The sequence below is a fragment of the Pteronotus mesoamericanus genome, unplaced genomic scaffold (genome assembly GCF_021234165.1).
Source record: "Pteronotus mesoamericanus isolate MK-2021 breed Mesoamerican mustached bat unplaced genomic scaffold, CSHL_Meso_final contig_101, whole genome shotgun sequence".
Classification (NCBI taxonomy): domain Eukaryota; kingdom Metazoa; phylum Chordata; class Mammalia; order Chiroptera; family Mormoopidae; genus Pteronotus; species Pteronotus mesoamericanus.
The window spans coordinates 18,929,155-18,946,278 of record NW_026555001.1 but is presented as its reverse complement, the minus strand read 5'-3'; the positions used below and the strand labels follow the sequence as shown (position 1 = coordinate 18,946,278).

General features: G+C 38.3%; 1 pseudogene; it reads left to right on the top strand.

The window, feature by feature from the left end:
• The first annotated feature begins 601 nt into the window (after positions 1–601).
• Positions 602–1,253, top strand: LOC129065516 (E3 ubiquitin-protein ligase Mdm2-like; annotated as a pseudogene).
• Positions 1,254–17,124: the final 15,871 nt, after the last annotated feature.

Sequence of the window (17,124 nt, the reverse complement as noted above, 5' to 3'; positions counted from 1 at the left end):
ATGATATTTCACTTAATTTTGTTGTGTTTAACTGATGTGTAGTCATTTATGAAAATTCTCACTAAAGTCCAATTGCTTTCCCTTATTGTTGGGCCGTAAATTCTGCAACCAAATGGATGATCCTTTGAGAAGCCTGCCCTTCCCTTTTCTTGGCTTCTTACCTTCCAATGACCTTTACATAGTATGAAAAAAAAATTGTATGTAAGCCTGGATAATTTTTGGAAATCAAAGGGAGTTGGTAGTGCCTGGGTGCACACATGGAACTGCCAGGTAAGGTGCGCTCAGGACCTTTGTGACCTGGGCTCCTCTTGGGGCTTGTGCTACCTGTGAGGCTGGAAGGAAGGTGGAGAGAGAAGCCCCCCGGATGTGCATCCTGAAACCCTCTCACTGTGGTCCAGACGTTTTCACCTCAGGAGCCAGACCTACTATGGGGTTTGAGTGCCTCTGAGGCTGGGGATATAAGAACATTTGGGGAATTCAGAGGAAGAAAAGTGACTAGAAGGAAGGTCAGAAAAATTACCTGGTGCATGGCAAAGAAAGCACCAGAAATCTGCTATTATTTTCCTCTCTTTGATGAAAGCCTTGCTCGGTGGAAATAAGGATGGGAGGGTGTTGGGGGGAAAAGCAGTGGTCAGGGACCCGCAGCGGCTCCGTGAACTCTAGGTCTCCATGGTGGGGCAAGGGGACACCCAGAGGGCTGGGGCAGGGTTTGGTTTCAGATTAATTCACTGTGAAATCTGAAGTTGAGTCTCATTTCAGAAGATTATAGCCTTAGAGAAGAAGAATGCCTTTCCCAGGAAGATGGTGAGGTATAATGCGTTACTGTATATCAGGCAGTAGAGAGTGACAGAGACTCATTTGAGGAAGATCCTGAATTTTTCTTAGCTGACTATTGGTAGTTTATGAAATGAAATGAAATGAATCCTCCCCTTCTGAGAACTGGCTTTTTGAATATAAAGAGAAAGATAAAAGGGGAAGGATTTCTAATAAAACATTGTAAAAGAGAGGGGCGGTGATCTACACTGAATGCTTCCCAAGAATCATGTGTTGAAGAAAATGATGATAAAAATCACACAAGCCTCTCAACCCCAAGAGAGTGAGCACTAATTCTCAGCTATCAACTTCTAACAGCACCTTTATAGCAGCCAAGAAGTTGTCAGTGAGGTTGAGTGAGAAGAAACACAAGACAAAGAAGTACAGAATCTAGTTTTCCCCTTAATGCCATTGATCCTTGTGTGAATTGCCAAGGTTGACTTAAAAATAGTTGTAGCATACATGGCAATAGAGGACATGTTAGATATGCCAAGAAGACTTGAAAAATTATGCAAGATGAATAAGTTCTAGAGATCTGCTGTACAACAGAGTGCATCTAGTTAAAATATTGTGTGCCTAACAATATGCTGAGGATGGAGCTCATGTTTATTCACACACACACACACACACACACACGAAGGAAAGAAAATTGTTGGAGGTGATGGATATGTTTAACACCTTGATTGTGGTGATGATATCATGAATGTATGCTTATGTCTAAACAACAAAAAATGTATACATCAAACATGCAATATTTTGTATATCAATTATACCTCAATAAAGCTTTAAAAAAGACAGAATTAAGCCATGCTCAGTAGGAAGGTAACCAACAAATAATTGTGCTAACTCGTTTCCTCTAGTTGTCCTGTTTATAAAAGCTTTATTTTTCTAAAAAGATAACCCCCAAAATTTAGACAAACATGAAGTTTATTTTAATTATTTTACATATATCAAAGCAAAGGAGTATCTCAGTCCATGTAAATTTCTTCTCTTTAGTCTAATTTACCTACTTTGGAAGGGACTACTGAATATTTAATTCTTTTTTAGAAAACTTAACTGCTGTTTATATTTTATATTTGGGTTTTAATGTGATTTGAATTGGATATACTTCTCATCTTTTATCCCTATTCTTCATATTTTAAATCTTACCCATTTTCTCTTAAGTGAAAAGTATTTGATTTTTATATAATATAAGTAGGCCATTTAAATGTATCTTATTTAATACTTTTCCTATAAGGAAAAAATTTGAGTCAAAGATCTTATATTAAAGTTTTAGATACCCTTTAGTCTTTTCATTCTTAGTTTCTCTGTTCTTTCAAAGACCCTTAAAATACTCATTCCAGATAAAAAGTAAATTGGTTAGTCATTTTAGTCCTGTGTAAGTAAAAAGGTACTCTTGTAAACCAGCCACTATGGTAAGAGAAGTCTTTGAGAATAGCCATCATTTTTCCAAAAGACAAAACTTTTTATGGCTCTGTAATAAAATATGAAGTTGTCTTTCTGGGTCCAACCTGTATGCCAGACCCTTTCAATTCTTGATTTCAAGATTTAGTGGAATTTATTGTTTTTCTAAATTTGAAAAACAATTCTAAGATACTTTGTAGTACCTTTTGGGGTGAGTTCCATGGTTGCTGGAAGATTTCAGACAGTTACTTAAGGGAAGTTCTAGAAACCAGTAAACTCAGAAAGATTAATTCAAAAATTTGGTAATGTAAAAATATTCCTTTTAAAATTAGTCAGAAAGGTCTTAACTTCTTTCCAAATCATCCAGAAATTATGCATCAATTTTCTTCAAGAAAGAGAGGGTCAGAACATAGGGTTCTAAAATAGCTTTCAAACGATAACTTCTTGATTTATATTTATATGTAAATCTTATTTGAAGCAAATGGTGTTAATAACCACTTTGATTTAGGGTCCCATTGTTTTTTCTCTGGCATATGACAGTTGTACATACACAGGTGAGGACGATGACAGCAACTGAAGTGCAGCTTAAAAGAGGACCGAGGGGCCATTCTGCACAGCAACTTTGTGCGCCAGTTACTAACAGTGCATTGTCGCTATGAACTTCAAAAACAAAACGACACACACACGTGACTTAGCCATGTGTGCATGTGCAAGTAGGAAACATATGGTTGAAGGGAACAGTGATTCCACTAAAGAGTAATCCTCAAATACTGTAGAGCTGTATTAGTTTAGCATTTATAACATATCAACTACACTAAGTAGGATTCACCCTTTCTAAGGAGGTTTGGTGGCATAAATGAGATCATAAACAATGTATATCCAGGGTGTACGTATGTTACATATGTACCAGGGTGTATATCCAGGGTGTACATATGGCTGTTATTTATAAACATTCAAATCTATGTGCAGACAGAGCCTCTCATTCTGCCTGTCTATGGATTACTCATGCAGTCTTTATGTTTTACATGTTAAGGTTTAGTGTACATCCATTTATTAACACATGAATAAATTATTAAATATTTGATTAAGAAAAAATGAAAGAGGAACTCCTAATGATTATATAAGGATAGCAAGCATAAAATGAGACATATTACCTTTAACTCCAAACTTCTGTGTGCTCATGCCCATGGATACGGCCCTGGTCCTTCAAATCTAGACAAGCTCCACTTATAAATCATAAACACTGTGGGTTTTTTTTTAAACTACAACTTTCTACCCTCCTAGCTCTCCAGTTACTTTGGTCACAACTTGCTTTTCATTGATAGCTATTTCATATTCCACCCTACCCACTACCTTCTCACTTTTGAATAGACAACAAATCAAGTCCTTTCCAATATCCATTCACTTGGCCAATACTTTCTCCTGTCCATATCACAGACACTAATTCTGGTCCACAACCATTGTCATCCTTCCTTAGTCAAGTGCCAGGCTGAGTATACCAGTCAGAGAAAAACCAAAGCATTAAGAAATACTGTTCTTTTAAATACATATATTTCTCTTGCATCAAGTGGGCATTCAAGGCTATTTGATAATCCTGTTTTCTCAGTAAACTTTACCACTTTTAGCTATTTTTAAATCTTGGCTGTCTCCCTTGAGTCTTCTACTCACTAAATCTGTAACCTATTTAAAGCTCTCATTTGCCTGTTATTTCAGAGGAAATAAATGCCACTGAAATTGGTTATCTTTCAATACCAAACCAATACAGGTAAATATATTTTGTCTTTTATACTTACCACCCTGTAAGACAGAACTTCCTTTGAAAGATTAATTCATTCACCTGAGTTTTGGAATCTGTAGCCTGATATTTTCCAAGAAACATTACTACCTTGATTTTTCCTTCTTTCTGCAGTGTCTTCAAAGAAAGCAATTAGGTAACATTCTCTGGGAAAATATGGACACATATTTACAGGGGGAAAGACTGAGAGCTAGAGAAATATCCAGACTCATGCTCGAACATGGAAAACATAGAGTATTAAGATAGAAATGTGTGACACTGTAGACAGGAATTATTTGCTACTGTATAATGATTGCATCCCAATAGTATTTACACCCTCAGGTCTCTCTCATCCTAAATCAATTACCACAAAATAATCTTGGTGGAAGTGTCTACTCTTATTGTCTCTGTTTTTCACACCTTCCATTTACTCATCAACTCACAGCCATCTGGTTTTATCCTACTCTGTCCTCAAGGCACCTCACATTTGCTCAGTGAGATCATTGTGGTTAAGACCACTTCTTTCTGAGTCTTTCTTGATCTTTGATGTTTAATTACTCAGTGTTCAAAAAAACATTCTTTCCCTGAGTTATGTGACTCCAATCTTTTTTGACTTTCTTGTTGTTCCCTGGTTTTCTGTATGTACTCCTGTTCCCTTCAGTACTTCTCAATTATTGATCATGGGAAGGTTTTTGTCCCCAGCCTTCTCAGCTATCATGATGACCTGGATGAGGACCATTTTGCTGATACTCCCCAGAAGTGCAAGGAAGATCCATTTGAACTGTTATTCACCAACAATGCCTCTGCCTTAACACTTTCAAATGTTCCCTCTTAATAACTCATGCATGCAGTGTAAACCTTTGAACTCATAGGTGGCTCTGTAGATGAGGAAATATTTTGGTGGCCACAGCCATAAACCAAAAGACTGCTGGTCCTTTGGTTTCTTCATGTGGAGTTGGGCTTTCATGCACCCACTTCTGATGCAGCACGGGAGACAGACTTTTCACTCCCATCTACTATACCTCATCATCATCTCCCTCACTGTCACTAGTGCTAAGGTTGACACCATGTCATCTGTAGCATTTTTTCTGCCGTTAGTCATTACAGATGTGCATATCATAGCTTGCGTTCTTGAAAATTTCTGTCAAGTTTTTGGTTTCAGGGATGCAGTAATAGTTCTCAATTTTATGGAAACTATAAAGGTGAGACTTGCAAATACAATCTCAGGAGTTTTCTGGTTGAGGACTGAGGTTTGAGGGTCCTTGTCCCTTCCAGAGCTGGACACTCTGATCTTTTTTCATGTTCCTGGCTCTTATACAATTTAAATTAGCAGAACATCAGTGGTGTGCCATGGAGGTACTCTCTCACAGAACGCTCCAGCAATGATGGTGTTAATGCAGCAATCCAGCAGTTGGTTTAGGGAGCGGAGCTGGGTACACACCCAGCATGCCTCTCTCTTCATCCTCAGTGGCAAGAGGAGAAGGGAAATGTACTAAAGTAAGTTAGTGCCAGAGTATATACCATTAGCAACATTAGCTGCCAAGTTTTTGAATTGGTCTTGCTTAAAGGTAATTTGGTTTTCTTTGAAGAAAGGGTCTTGGGTTAGGTGTACTTCTGTTTAATTAGATTTCTTTGTAAATTATGTTTCCACCCACTATCCTTTTATGTCCCATTGTTCTATTTTAGTTACTACAGGACAGAGATAGGTGACTAGAGGACAAAGGAAATGTGAATTAAAGTGGAAGATGAAAAAATAAGATAAAATTCTTATTGTCCCAGGGATTTTCACATATACCTCTGTGCATGTATATATTGTTGCATAGATCACTATTTACTTTTATTATCCTTTTTTAGAGAGGAAGATCTTGAGGCAAAAAACATTTTTTTATCAGTCTAAATAAACTATAGTGTCTAACACTGTGCCTAGCCCAGAGTAGACAAATGCTTATAGATTTCATGAAACAAACCTTTGCAATGACTAAGATATTCTCAATGGACTATTTGTCTTCTCAGAAAAATAACAGACCATAACCCATTAAAGGTTTTAGTTTTATTGTTACCTCTGAATGAATTTCTCACATAAATTTTTTCATGTTATGGTAATATCCTACAAAAATTTTTAGACTTTCATTGCTACACTTTATTACAAAAACATTTATAAAAGAAACAGGGAAGGTGTGAGACAGATAAGGTCCATCATAGTACTTTTGTATCCCACACATCCAAGGTATAATTTTCTAGACTAGTTTGATGCTACAATGTACCACCTACTCATACATAACAAATTCAACTCCATAGTTAATAGTCAAATATAGAACAGGTCATGATGACACACTAGAACCTTCTGAGGTCCTCTTCTTTTCCCCACCTGCTCAGGGAATTTATACATCCACACACCCATGAAAAAAGCAGCACAAAAAACTGTTACGTAATTGTGATGGATCATGCCTTAATTCTATTTTTGTCTGATATTTGTCTATTTTGCCTTACCTTTATCACTTGTTCTGTACTCAAAGGTGTTTTATTTTTATAGTCATAAAAACTAAGTGGTTGTTCAAAGTATATTTTTAGTAGTAAAAATCAGAAGCAACCGATAGAATAGGATCTAGTAAGGTTAATCATAAATGTCTATGTTTAGCTATAAATGAGAAGGCAAAAAAAGATTTAATACATATTTATGATCTGCTTGAGTTAAGATCAATTTTAGTCAACAGTTTGCAATTTCTCCTGACAAGACCAATGTGGTCTACAAATTATTGTAATATTTTCATTAGGAAAATCAAGAGTGGGACCTCCTCGAATTGTTCACATGGTTTGGCCATTTTTGGAGTGCAGGTCATTGAAGAGGGCCAATGGCCTGTAAGGTAGTATGCCCAGGGTTTTCCATGTGGAATGAGGAACTCCCCCCGAGCAGCCGTGGTGCCGGGGTCCTCTGTTTTGGTTAATTACAAGTATATTTCCCAAGATTAAAATGGTCAAACAATGGCACCAGTGTTTGTGTGACATGCTTGTCTTGCTTTCACAAAGCTAACAGGAGTGTATCTGATGGCCCCTTTAACGTAAAACCCCATCCACAGATAAAGCAGGTTAGCTCTGTTCGCCTTCCCTGCAAATCTGCAGAATCCTGAGATCTGGAGGCCAAGCAATCTGGGTGTTCTCAGGATAAAGACTTTGTTCATTATGAGGATTCCTTCCCCATTAATAAAACATGGAAAAATATCAAAGAAAAAAGAAGGAGTAGGAATCACAGAACAGAACTATTTTTGTAATGGAGCGTGTTATAAGTCTATTCAAGCAGATGTACACAGAAACAGTTTGCCAAATTATTTTACAATAGTATTATAAAACATTTGTCTTGATTAGAAAGCTTATGGCTATCAACCTAAGAAAATCCTGTTGCAATATATGTGTTCAAACCTGTCTTTAGAAACTACTTAATATGTCGATGGTTATGAGTCTATTTAATGTCTAGTTTTGAATTGCTTTTTCTGTGATTCACAAAAAAAGTACAAGCATGCCAGATGGCAATGCATAAAATGGAAATAAATTAATGCTTCTGCTTAGCAAAGTACTGTAACTTGGATCACTGTGAGAAGGGAATTTTTTTAGGATTTCAACCTTCACATTTAAATGTATGTATGTATATTTGTGTGGGTATACAGTACGCTTTCTCATATTCATCAGTACAACTTAATGGACAGGTATTTTGCCGTAAATTTTCTTCATGATATATTTAATAATTATAGAATAAGGGTGAGGAGATGGCTCTGACAAAAAGAATAACAAGTACCTGCATTAAGTTCCTTGATCAACAAATGCAATATGTCTATCAGCCAAAGCCAAGTAAATGTAGGAGGACAAACAAATTCAAACCTTTGAATTGAAACTATGTGTGGACTGCACAGTTATGAAGCATATTCATTAGCAAAGTGAAACCTGAAATTACACAGCATGGATGTGCTAGGTAATTATGAATTCATGCAAGAAACTATATAATTTTGCTTATTCATGCTCAGTAATGGACTTAAGGTAATAGACACATTTTTAAAATTTAAGTATAGTTGATACATTTTTAATAAAAGAAATGAAAAGTCATAAAACACTGGGCAAAAACAAGAATCCTAATTAATAACCTGTTATTTTTAATGTTCTGCAGCAGGTTTTAGCCAATTATAGTTAGCACTATGATAACCATATCTATTTAACTTAATAACTAAAAGTGGGAAAATGTCTTCAAAGTACCCTAATATTTCCAGTGCATTGACACATACTATCTTCTAATTTCTCATTTCTTAAAAATGAAAATAATATCAGAAAGTTATCTTCTTTTTCTTAGTGCATCACCACAAGATCTGCATGTCATCTGTGCAAAATCATTTATCTTATCTAAAATTGTGAAAACTAGAGTTTGCTTCCTCACATTTCACGCCAAGCAAATGAACTCATTCCCCTTTGTTTTTGTCTCCTTCCATTGCTTAGCTTCTTGCTATCGGTGGGTGCATGCCTGCCACTCCAAACCACACCAAATCACTTTGTGTTCCTCTGTATATGTCTCCTATTCATATTCAACTATTAATTTTATTTACTATGGCAGTCTTGAATGCCTATGTGCTCTAGGTAAAGCTCAAAGGTACCTGTGAAACTAGTCTGCCTTTCTCTGAAGTTCCATATAGTTAGGTCTCCTCCACTGAACCCTCTGTAACTTATCTTCCTTTTTGAAAATGTTTATTGATTTGAGAGAGAGAGAGAGAGGAGGGAGAGAGAGAGAGAGAAAGAGAGAGAGAGAGAGAAACATCAATGTGAGAGAGAAACATTGATTGGTTGCCTCCCACATGTGCCCCGACCAGGAATCAAACCCACAACCTAGGGATGTGGCCTGATTGGGAATCAAACCCCCAAACCCTTGGTGCATGGGACAATGCTTCAACCAACCAAGCCACACCAGCCAGGGCTATCTTCCTTTTTATTCTAGAACACATTGCCAACCATCTTTGAATTCTCAATCAACATTGAGTAGCTAATAAACAAGTACATTTCTCAATATTTAAACCTGGGTTGGGTCCAGATACAAAATGATGTATGTAATTTTTTTTGATTTACTGAATTAATGGCTGTATATTTAGGTACTATATTGAGCTTAATCTATCAAGTGAACCATTGCCTCAAAAATGATGAGGATGACATACACACAAGTCTCAGAGGTCATGTCTCTGTTACAAAACGCTAGGGACAGAATGAGAGTACAGCTTTCCTACTTAACTCTTCTAGAATATCTGGGGCTGGAGGCACAATAGGAAGAATAGGTATACTGATACTTACTTGGCATTTGAAGTCACATTGCCTGTCTGTCATCATTCGATAAGCAATACATAAATTCCATTTGCAGCTGTAAAACGACTCCTGTCTTCTGAGCCAATTCATTTATTTGAAAGGAAAGTCACAACCTCACTCTACACCTTTATAGGTTTGGGGACTGCCTTCTCTGCAGTTGATTAGGCTCCATTTGTTTACATACTATTAAGAAGTGTTTCAGCCACCAATCTTTCAAGTTGCCAACAGCAACAACAAAAAAACATTGTTTTCAGTTTCTTAAAACATAATTAATCTGTAGACTTCTGTGCTAGGTTAGCTCAATTGATTTTTTGCTGCCCCCTCCCCACTTTGTCACTTGACAGCTTGAAACTAGGCCTGGAAAAGCACATTTGCATTCTTGTAGCAAGACTGGAGAATAAACCAAGCAAACGTGTCTATTTGTGTACTTCAATATATAACTGTGCTTCCCTCAATCAAGACTTACTTTCAATATCATGGCCGACAAAAGCATTAAATGAGTTTTCTCTGACATGAGTGATAAGCTGTAGGATGTATTTCTTTAAAGGATTTTCTTTTTTCTGTGATGCTGATGAAATGCAGTAAAAAATATAGAAGCAAGCATGCAAGTCACTAGAAATTCACAATGCTACCTTGCCATTTGAACTTGTTCTTCTTGTTTCCTGACACGTTAAGTACCTCATTATAATTTAGGTTGTAGCTGATTATAAGTTTAAAAGGTTACAGTTATATTTCAAAAGGAATTTTTTTAAAAAGTCATTATTTCACATTGCAATTTAATGACTGCATTCTCAACCCAAGATTGTCATTTCACATACTGATCTCTTTTGGGAGTTGACGCTAGTATGGGCTTCATAGAATGAAAAACATCTAAAGTTTATTTTATTCTGGCATTAGTATTGTTTCAACATAACCTCTTTTGGATATTATTTCTATTCTTCCCACTTAAAAAATTTTGGTACATTTTTATCAAGTTATTTTTTTCTTTAACCATTTCCCTTCCCAGGGGTCAATTATTTAGCTGAATCTAATTATTTTTCTGACTATAAACTCACATGATCTCATGTAAAAATGAAAATCTGAGAGAGAGAGAGAGAGAGAGAGAGAGGTCTGTATGTTACTGGAAAAGCAGAAAAAGAAAAAAATATCACATTTCTTATGTTCCTCATGATGCTGTAGTATCATGTTAATGACAGAGTCATTTCAGTCAACACATTCTTCTTTTCACAACCTAATCTCCTTCAACTGAAAGAGAAATATATTTTTAGCCAATTCTCTGGGACCAAGTCATTGATTTATGAATATAAGTTGAAGGTCTTTATGAATTTTTTCCTGACCTCCATCTGTCATTTTCTTAGTCATATCTATTTTAAGAAATATAAAACAAATTGTCCTAATGGGGAACATTATCACCTTGATATATCACACAGGAAGAGTTCCTTCTCCTTCTTATCACACCTATACAGAAAATTAGCTTTACACTGTCCTAAGCTGATTTTCTCTACATTCATTATTATGTTATACTGATGATGCTATACATTACTCAAATGCTGATTCACTTTGAATATGCTCACAAGAGATTGGAATAAGTCCCTTCAAGTCTTTTGTAGATAAGAACAGACAACCAGAAACAATTGTCCCTGCATGTGAGAATTCCTGAGAAATACAATCCACTAAAGCTGCCCATCTGATCATTACAGTGACTGCTAACTTTTTCTTTACTACCTAGGAGTTCATATTCTAACAACACTCTCAGGTATGCATTTCACGGGCACCATAAGTGTTAAGCCTTAAGCCTCATCCAAAATAAACATAAAAAATTACTTATATGACTAATCGTGAAGGAAATAAGAGTCAAAACTATAAAGGGATAACACCTCACACCCAATTGGATGCCTAATATAGAAAAAACCCAGAAAATGGCAGGTTTGGTGAAGACATAGAGAAATTAGAACACTTGTACACTGTGGGTGGGAATGTAAAATATTGCAGCTGCTATGGAAAACAGTATGGAAGTACCTCAAAAAATTAAAAATATAATTTCAGTAATTCCTTTTCTAAGTAAATACCCAAAAGAGGTAAAAGTAAGGTCATAAAGAGATATTTGTGTATCAGTGTTCATAACAGCATTATTCACAATAGCTAAAATATGAAGTGACCCAAGTTTCTGTTGACAGGTGAATGAATTAAAAAAACGCGATATATGTAAACCTATATCTATTTATATTTATAATTAATATTTATACCTATACCTGTATCTATGTCTAGATACAAGGGAATATTATTTAGACATCAAAAGGAAGGGAACTGACATTTGCTGCTTCATGGAAAGCGAAATAAGCCAGTCACACACACACAATACAGTATGATACCACATATACGAAACACTTAAAGTAGTCAGAACCATAGACCGGTAAAGGACAAAAGAAAACAGTAAATATGAAGAAGTGCTCAATTTGCAAATAATTGGGATACCCAAATAGAGAAAAAGTTTTCTATTTTACAGTTATCGGACGGACAGCCTCAGTGGTGCTCATGAAGAAGGCGAGGAGGAGAAGTGGTAGCAACCTGACAGCTCCAGGTGTTGGCGAGGGTGGGAAGAAACAGGGCGCGTATACATGGTGGAATCACTGCTGACCCTTGAAACCAAGGCTTTGACTTGTGTGCAGGTGTGGATTTTTTTTCCATTAAATGCTGTAAATGTATATCTTTTTTCACATAATTTTCTTAGTAACATTTTCTTTCACTTACTTTATTGTAAGAATGCAATGTATAATAACATAACATACAAAGTAAGTCTTCCTTGACTATGTTATTGATAAGGCTTCCAGTCAATCAGTCAATAGTAGGCTATTAGTAATTAAGTTCTTGAAAAGCCAAGAGTTATACACATAATTTTGACTGTGCTGGGGGTCAGACCCATACTTCCCATGTTGTTCAAGGGTCAATGGTATTTGGAAGGGCAGCATGGCAAAATCAGGTAAAAACAAAAATATCTAATTCCTGCAACCTAATGCTTCATCCATGTTTCACTTAAATATAATGAAAACAAATGTAGGTATTTTGAAGCAGAAAGCTCTTCCAAACAGGAGCGTAGGGGCACATAACATGTTCAGAAAGGCTCAAGGAAGAGGCCCATGCAGGGCTTTGAGCAGCAACCCCTCTATCTGGCCACCTGGGATGCTGTTCTCCCTGCCCCTAAAATGACACTGGGGAATCAGGATGAAACGTACCACTGGGAGCTGTTACCCCGGAGCCCAGAAGCTGTCACCACCCTTGTCAGTCCCAGGGCCACAGTACATCCCACATCCTCTAGTTCACAGGGAGAGGATGTGCCCTGTGTCCCGGATCTTGACAGCGGGACCTTGTTTGCCACTGGAAAACTCAATAAATAAGAGACCTGTCAGCCTGTGGTCGCTTGTCAGCAGAGCAGCTCAGCCCCAACGTCACTTTTCCCCTCCCAAGTCCCCATAAGAACGTCCAACTGGGAGATTTAAAATAAAGAGGCCACTGCAGGTGGAAGAGAGCTTCTAACTTTGCAGGTTTGGGAATATGGCCAGGCCAAAAAGGAAGAGTTTGAGGTAGAAGTTGAGTACGGCTCTACTAAATTCATCGCATCCAGCGTTTCACTTCACACACAGCCTAGAGCACTGTCTGTCCATGGGGAGGTTACTGGTGTTTTGGATGGGTGACTCCTTGTTGCCAGGTGTTTATTGTATGATGTTAAGCATCCCTGGCCCCCTAGTGTCGGTGGCTAATAGTGCGCTCCAGACCATGATCAAGCTGCAACATGCATTTCTGTCCATTCCCTAGGACAGTGCGCCAACCACGCTAACCCATTTCCCTGAGGTATTTCCAGCACATGCATGCAGATATTCACAGTGTCAGCTACCACGAGAAATTTAAGAGGCTAAGTGACCACCCACAGTGGAATAAAAGAGAGAGATACAGTCAGCAGTATAACTTGCAGCAATGAAAATGAATTATCTACATATTATCAACAATAATTCACAAACACATCATCTTTTGTGGGAAATAGACAAGTTGTGCAAGAGCTGCTACTATTGATTCCACCACTTGACATTACTATAAATACAGTTTCAGGATACTTTGACAAAATAGCCTCTCAACCCTGACTAGTGTAGCTCAGTTAGTTGGGCATCGTTCTGCAAAGTGAAAGGTCATAAGTTCATTTCCTGGTCAGGGCACATGTCTGGGTATTGGTCCTTGGTCGGGGTACATGAAAGAGGCAATTGATCAATGTTTCTCTCTCACATCAATGTTTCTCTCCCTTTGTTTCTCCTTTTCTTCTTTATAAAAAGTAAATAAATAAAATCCGTTAAAAAAAATTAGCCTCTTAAGCCAGTATGAGTCTAGTCTTTTGGGAATAGAAAGGTCTTCCACTATTTTGTTTGTTTATTCTTTTGCATGTCTGTTGATATCAAATTATTAGAGTCTACAAGGTTGCATAGGCCTTAGCGGCATCAGTACATGGGGAATATAATAATATTTACATAGGAGACTAGAAATTTGACGAGGTTGTCTGAGACCACAGGTGACAAACCCCAGGCCTATGGCTGCCTCCACAGAGACTGCAAGGATCAATACTGCAAGCAACTTTAACCCTTGTGATGCACAACCTTTGGGAAGGTCTATATTAACAAGAATAAACAATATTCACATTAGTCTCACAGTTCATTCTGCCAAATCTGACTTTTCCTTGAGGAAGTTTTGTTTTGGAGATTAATATTACTACTGATATAATACAATATAAAATAATATAAAATAAAATAAAGTAAAATAAAATAAAATAAAATAAAAGAGTACAGGTAGCCGACAAGGGCAAACACCATGTTAAATCCATTTAAAAAACAAATTATCCCACTGCTCCTGAGAGCTAAGCAGGGTGTTTGGTATACCCATGTGGCTACTGACATCATAGTTTCTGTTTTCACTATCATGGGTCCTGTGCTGACTGCCATTCAAATTCCTCAATTCCAGCCATAGTCTTCATTACAAGAACATGAAAAGAGGAGGGGATGGAAAATTTCTTTCTACAGAGTATTTACATAGACAGGTTTTGTCCTGGAAAAGACATTCAGGGCCTCCTGGTGAGCAAACACGAACCACCAGCCTAGCCCTAAATCCACAAATTTCTCCTCAAAGCCCTGAAGACAGCCCTTTGTAGCAGTCACTATGAACTGAATCAGTTTGTTACAGAGAAGCGCTTTGTTACAGAGAAGCACTCAAAGTAAGTTTTAGTTGCAGGTGTTCATAAAGCTTTGTTACAAATATCTCAAGCCTGTTTCAGAACAATAAAAACAAAAATCTTAACAGGGACAAAGAGGAGAAGGAGAAAAAGAAGAGGAAGAGGAGGGGGAGAAAAGGTAGCAGCACCAACACACCCTTACTGCTCTGCAAGGAAATCAGAAAACACCATGTGAACTTAATCCCCTTTATTTCATTGAAATATTTTACTTTGTTATTTTCAATTACGGTGGACATCCAATATTATTTTATATTACTTTCAGGTGTACAGCATAGTGATTAGACAATTTGCAAAGTGACTTAATGCCTTTTTGCCCTTTGAGCCAACAACAAGGTCCCGGAACTCTCTTCCTTGGGGACGCAAGTCTTCTTCCCTTCTTCCAAGGAGTATTGGGTGCCCCTTCCCTCTTCAGGATGTTTGCCATGGGTTGGTTTCATTTTGCACCCTCGGCCTCACCTGCTCTCTCTGATCTTCTCTGAAGCTGTGCAAACGTTGAAATTCAGACAAGATATTGCTCCCTTCACTGCTTGATCCCTTCTGTCTTCCCAAAGTTCTCTTTTAGTGCTTCTTGCTCAGGAATCAAATGTTTTCTGCTTCTGAACCACATCATGCACCTGCCGGAAGCGCTGCTTAGATTTTCTCTCTGGGGTATAGTTTATGTGAAGACCACTGAGATGAAAGTCCTTCAGTATTTGCTCTTTCCAACACCTGAGAGGCTGAGCCGTGGCAGTCCGTTTTGTATTCTAGCCGCCAAGCGTTCGATAGGAGATGGAGACAGCAAGTTCAAGGTCTGGCCACATTAAGCTTTGGTATCACAGACCTCCACACATCGACTATCATTTGTGAGGCAGGAACACAGGCTTGGAAACATTTTACATTCAAGGCCTAAAAGCAGCCAAATCCTCTAACTTTTCAAAGTTATTCCTTCACCACACCAAAATCATAAACCCTGTCATGAAAATCGCTTATGCTTAGGCACTGTCCAAATGCAAGGGCAGTTTCCTTATGTTTACACGGGGCTTGAACACAGACGCACCCTGCTGCTAGAATATGAAAGAGAGAGGAAGGGCCTGAGATGGTAGCCCTGCTTCCTTATTTTGTGAAGAGGCGGCAGGGACTGACACCACCAGTGAGGACTTGGCTTCAATAGGGTCCAACAATTATTCCAAAATCCATCAGAGAGAGACTCAAATAACAAGATAGTTCTTGAAGCCATTAAGTGGAGGGAGAGGCAGCCCAGCCTGTTAGGAAGAGCCCAGGCTTTAGGCCAGCAGCAGCAGAGAGGAGGAGAAGGGCACGAACTCAGCTACCTGTCACTGTGGGAAGCCCGGGAGCTCTTTTACCCTCCCTGGGCTTAAGTTTCCCATCAGCAACATGTGACTAATGCCATCTGACTTTCGGGATTGCTGTGAAACTTGTTAAATACCTACTATGTGTGCCTAATCATCACCATGAGCACCACACATTTCTTAATGATGCACCTTATGAAAACCCAAGACAATCATGTGGTCTTTGGTGTTCTGAATGGAATAGCAGAATTCAAAGCCTTCCTGAGAACCAGATCTTTGAAAATCTTGGTAAATGGTCTCCTGTTTAATTCATTCCTTTACTTAAGATAAGCTTAATGGCTCACCAGGCTCTCACCACCTATGTAAGAACAATTTAGGGATGGTCAATTCTCCCAGTCCATATGTTAATTAATGGATTTGGGAAATGTATGGATATTGTGGAGCATAATCAACCAGGGAGTATAAGCCTGTTTGCTTCGCCCAGAGGCTACAGCTTCACACATTCCCAGGGATCACAGCATTGCCTCACTGAGAATTCACACCCCTCCTTTCCCCCTTCCAGTGCAAGACTGATTGTTGGAGGGAGCAGAACAGGGTAAGCACATATGCAATAAAATTAAAAATGGCGCAGGAGAAGGTACTTGACCACAGAGGCTTGTCAGTCTAAAATGGGAGAGGGATCACTTGGCTAGCGGTTGGACCTATAAGAAGGCCATGAAATCTTGGGAAGTTAATTATTTTGACCAAGCTTCTGGGGCTTCCCAAGCCCGTGATAATATAACCCCAGAAAATGGAGAGGAGCTCTCTCAGTGACTTGAGCTTGCCCCAAGCACTCGCAGGTATTCTCTCTCCAAAACCATGTGGTCCTAACAGCCAGGTGGCCAATGGCTGCACAGACTCCAAATGCAGGTGGGGGCTTGGATGCCACAGCACAGCAATGGATTGTGGCTGGAACAAAAGCTAAGCTAGCTGGATGGTGGGAAAGGCTGGGCTGGACTAAGTTTTATATGGCACAGAAGCTCTGGACACTGGCCTTTGTTTTGACTTTGCTGAAGACGTAGTTGGACTTTTTCCATGGCAGGATGGGAGGAGATGGAACACAGGGGAAGCCTTCTATTTCCACCTGAATAAACCTTGCTGTACCACAGTCTCCTGTGTGGGAATCGGTGAAATGCTCTTCTCTGGATGCAATGAAAGAGCCCCACTTCCACAGGCAACAAAAGAACATTCCATTTTACTGAAAA